Source organism: Leopardus geoffroyi, chromosome D2 (assembly GCF_018350155.1).
Source record: "Leopardus geoffroyi isolate Oge1 chromosome D2, O.geoffroyi_Oge1_pat1.0, whole genome shotgun sequence".
Lineage (NCBI taxonomy): Eukaryota > Metazoa > Chordata > Mammalia > Carnivora > Felidae > Leopardus > Leopardus geoffroyi.
The window spans coordinates 48,888,119-48,893,392 of NC_059334.1; positions in this window are offsets into that span (position 1 = coordinate 48,888,119).

Below are 5,274 nucleotides of genomic sequence, written 5' to 3' on the forward strand. Positions count from 1 at the left end.
TAGCTCAGGCCCATAGCACACATGGACCCTCCTTTATCCCCGATGGGCATCCCTGACGTGTGATGTGGGAAACACTGTGATTCTTTGGGAGGGGACTTTCTGTGTCAATAATTAACTGGATGACCTTGGGGAAACCCAAAGATGTTTGTGAGCCTTAGTGACTTTTGCAGACGATAAATGAGAGGGTTTGGCTAGATCGGTGATTCTCAGGGTATGTTCTGAGAGCTGCTCCAGGAAGCCCAGCCTCTAAAAGCTGACAATCGTGGGCTTTTACTAATTCACAATTTACTCATTGATGAAAACTTTTAGCATTCCTCCCAGGCATTTTTCTGAAATCTTTTATCCCTTTGCTCAAGTGGAATAAACAGCCGAACAACCAAATTAGGAAAAAAAAAATCCCCAAACTAAATTCTAATAATAACGAAAAGCTCAGGCATAGTCTGTTTTGCTTATTGCTTTGGTGAGGATCATACGCCTTCATATAACGAATACATATTTTTCTCTAGTAAATTAAAAAAAATTTTTTTAATGTTTATTTATTTTTGAGAGAGAGAGAGAAGGAGTGTGAAAGGGAGAGGGTCAGAGAGAGAGGGAGACACAGAATCCAAAGCAGGCTCCAGGCTCCGAGCTATCAGCACAGTACCTAATGCGGGGCTCGAACTCATGAATGGTGAGATCAGACCTGAGCCGAAGTCAGAGGCCCAACCGACTGAGCCACCCAGGCGCCCCTCTAGTAAATTTATTGTAAGTTTCCAGTGAAGAAAACAATCAACAGAACTAAAAGGCAACCTACAGGATGGGAGAAGACATTTGCAAATGATATGTCTGATACAGGGTTAGTATCCAAAATAGGTAAAGAACTGATACAACTCAACACCCCAAAACAAATAATCCATTTAAAAAATGGGCAGAAGACACATGAAAAGATGTTCATCATCATCGCTTACCATCAGGGAAATTAAAATCAAAGCTACAAGGAGATATCACATCACACCTGTCAGAATGGTTAAAATAAAAAACACAAGAAACAAGTGTTGATGAGGGTGTGGAGAAAAAGGAACTCTCTTGCACTGTTGGTGGGAAAGCAAACTGGGGCAGCCACTCTGGAAAACAGAATGAAGGTTGCTCAAAAAAAAGTAAAAGTAGAATTACCCTATCATTCAAGAGTCACACTACTGGTTATTTTCCTCCAAAATACAAAAACACAGAATCAGAGGGATACATGCATCCCTATGTTTATTGCAGCATTACTTACAATAGCCAAATTGCTGAAGCAGCCCAAGTGTCCATCAATTGATGGGCGGATAATAAGATGTGGTGTATGTACACATTGGAACATTATTCAGCCATAAAAAGAATGAAATCTTGCCATTTGCAATGACATGGTCGAAGCCAGAGAGTATTATGTTAAGTGAAATAGTCAGAGAAAGACAAGTACCATATGATCTCACTCAAACGTGGAATTTAAAAAACAAAACAAACATGCAAAGAAAAAAGAGAGAGACACAAACCAAAAAACAGACTCCTAACCATACAGAACAAATTGATGGTTACCAGAGCGGAGGTGGGTGGGGGCATGGGGGATATAGGGGATGAGGATTAAAGACTTATTATGATGAAAAAAATAAAAATAACAAAGTTATTCTAATATGATTGATTAATTTGGTCAAGATTTCATAACATTCCATAAAGATTACCAAGTTTTTTTTAATCTCCCCCATTTGAATCAGTTTAAGAATCTCTGTTGTTTATGTGACCTTTAAGATCAAGTTTAAAAAGGTATGGTTTGGGGACGCCTGGGTGGCTCAGTGAGCTGAGCGTCGGACTTCAGCTCAGGTCACGATCTCATGGTTTGTGAGTTCAAGCTCCTATGGAGCTCTCCGCTGTCTGCTATGAAGCAGGGCTTGCTTCAGATCCTCTGTACCCCGCCCCCCCCCAGCTCTCCCCCCCCAGCACCTCCCCTCCCCTGCCCCCTGCCAGCTCATGCATGCGCATGTGCTCTCTTTCTTTCTCTCAAAAAGAAAGAAAACAATTTTAAAAAGATTGAAAATGTATGGTTTGACATATTTACTTCTTGGGTCAGCTGTGTTTATCAACTCCAAAGTTCCCAGTTTTTCTTTTTTTTAAATTTTCTTTTAATGTTTATTTATTTTTGAAGGAGAGAGAGAGAGAGACAGAGTGTGAGTAGGGGAGGGGCCGAGAGAGAGGGAGACACAGAATCGGAAGCAGGCTCCGGGCTCTGAGCTGTCAGCACAGAGCCCGACAAGGAGCTCGAACCCGTGAACCGTGAGATCATTACCTGAGCCGAAGTCGGACGCTCAACCGACTGAGCCACCCAGGCGCCCCACAAAGTTCCCAGTTTTTCACAGGTGTTGGCGCTCCACATCCCCTCTCCCACATGCTGGTACCTGGGTGTCTGTAGCACACATTGAACTGCACAGATGTTGTTGCGGGCGGCCAGGGGGTCTGCAGTCCTGTGGCTCCGTGCCCCGTGGGGGCCTGTGCTCTCAGCTCCTTGGGAAGCTCTGGCCAGCCCTGCAACGCGCTTTGCTTCCTCCTTGCTAACAGCAGCTGGTTTTGCTGGGTGTCTGACATCTGCCTGCTCAGAAGACATAGACTCCTTCCAGGCCTTGCTTGCCATGGTCTGTTGAACTCCGCAGGCCCGATTATAGCCTTCCCTTCCTGGTGCCTTTGTTTTAGGAGTGAGCGTGTGACCCGATTCTGGCCAAACAGCCTGGAAGGGGTATGTGCTGATGTACTTCTGGGAAAGTGTCCCTCGCTTTTAACAAGGGGCCTGAGGATGGGCTGGGGTCCCCCTCTGTGAGTGCACCTGTATCAGGACGGGCAGCTCCTTGGTGATGAGGGGGGTCAGGGCAAAGGGCGAAACAAGCACATGAGTCTGTCCAGAGCTATGGCAACAACACTGGGCACTGGATGTCCTTAGGGAGCTGCTAAACTTACCTGTTCCTTATTTATTTATTTATTTACATTTTAAAAAACGTTTATTTATTTATTTTGAGAGGGTGTGTGCGCACAAGTTGGGGGGTGCAGAGAGATGGGGAGAAAGAGAGAATCCCAAGCAGGCTTCACACTGTCAGCTCAAGAGCCCAATGCAGGTCGGGTTGGTGGAGGAAGGAGGGTATGGCCCGTTGTGAAAGCACGCAGTGGATGAGACCCCGTGTGTGCTGGCTTGAGGAAACTGCAAAGAGGACTCTGGCAGAGTTTCTGGCCTTGCTGTCACTAAGCCGATTGGTGGAGCTCCGTGGGGAAAGGAGAAATCTGGCTGGCAGACAAGGTCCTCAGACATCTCAGAATTCAGAGAAAAGATTTCCAGGAACCAAGGGCCAGAGGCCCTGAAATAGAAGCTAACTGTGAAGGTGGAGGAAGCTCCCAGACCTTCAGGTCTGACTTTGTAGTCCTTCATGGGCTCAGAGGAAGAAGAAGGGGGCACTTCCCTGAGAGATCAGGGGGCTTCCAAGAGGCTTGTGAAAGGGTGGAGGGAAGGACCCAGGACTGAGCACGGCTGTGAGGGACCTGTATAAAGAGTGCAGAAAAGTACCCTGCCCAGCAGGAAGGGAGCCTCAGACTACAGCAGTATAGAGACCAGAGAGCTAGGGGCCCCACTGGTCCTGACAACAGTGTGGCGTGGGTACGGCACAGAGAAAGCACACTTTCCACTCCGGTTGCGTTGGGAAGAATTTAAACTTGCCCTAATGGGTGGGCGTTATGGGGAGAAATTTTCAGTTCACAGTAGGGGAAGGTGTTCTCTCAGTTGTTCCCCACTCATAGGATGGGCTGGTGTGGGAGGTCATGAGCTCCCTGGAGCCCCCAAGAATACCATGTGTGTATGTGTGTGTGTGTGTGTGTGTGTGGGGGTGTGCGCACGTTTACATTGCTGACACTGAGGGCAATTCTCAAGCTCTGATCAGACGATTTGGACCCCCGAGTCTGTGATTCCAGATGACTGTCATTCTTAAAGGAATCCAGACAATTGCCCTAGAAGTGCCAGGGATGCACCTAGAATGCAAAGGAAGAGAGCCAGAATTTCCTACCTTGCCTGGTTCCTCTTCTGGGCATCTGTCCACAGCCGGGCCAGGGCAGAGAAGCAGTGCAGAGAGGGAGAGGAGGGGTGCCCAGTTCAGTTCCGCAGTTAACAGCTGTGTGGCTTGAGACGTTCTTTATCCTCTCTCCGTCCTAACTTTCTCATCTATCAAATGGGTCTACAAGGTGTCTCACTGGGATAGAAGTATTGTGTCAAAAGTACCTGTCTACAGCAGATGCCGGGAAACGGGATCTACTATTAGGAGTGAACCAAGAAAGCTTTCTGCACTGTGGTCAACCTTTTGTAGGTTTTGTAACAATAGGATTCCACCCAGTGAACCAACGACACTCCCAATTAGGGGCACGGCCCGGCCCTGACCTCAGGGAAATAGAGGGAAAAGCTGTTCTTTGGGATGACAGGACTCACCCAGAGCTTTGTTTACTATATTGTTTCATTTCACGGCACACTAACCAGAGTCCCTGTGTGTTGTAACCATAGGAAGGCAGTCAGACTCAATCAGCTTACAATAATTCAAGCTGCTTGGTAATAAATGTCCTGCCTCCAGGGCTGTGAAAACTAGTGATAACGTCAGTGACAATTATAATAACTAGTGTTTGTTCAACATTAACTGCATTCCAGGTGCTGTGCTAAGTGCTGTATATACAACCCTATTCTTTTATTCACATTTTATAGATGAGGAAGCAGTCATGTTAGATTAAGTGCATTTACTCAAGATCGCACAAAACAGAAATGAGGAGACAATGAGCCCAGTGGTCTCTGCTTGGCTCCCTCTGCTGTGCCCTCTGGTTTTACAGGTGCCTTTATCATAAAGCTGCCCAGTGAGAGGAGACCATTCCGGTAACCCTGGGGCAGTTCATCCAGGAGGGCTTCTAAAGGAAACTGCTCTCAGATTGGAGGAGGCGATGGTGGATTTGCTGAAGCTCTCCACTGTCTTCCCACGATGGTTCATGGGAATGAGTGCCCCCCGAGGCTGGGTTGCAGCTGCCTCTGGCCTTGTCTAGAGCTTCTGTGCGTTGCTACATATGGATGCTTTACAGATATACTCTGCCATATGGGATGGCCATAAATGGTGTGCCATTAAAAGCAGCAGGAAACTTCTAGATGCCCAGGATGACTCTGGGGAGCATGAGAAGTCAGGAAAGGATGAAATGTGGGGGTGTGCTAATCTTCATCTGTTGGGGGATGAGGAAGCTTGCACAAAATAGTAGGAA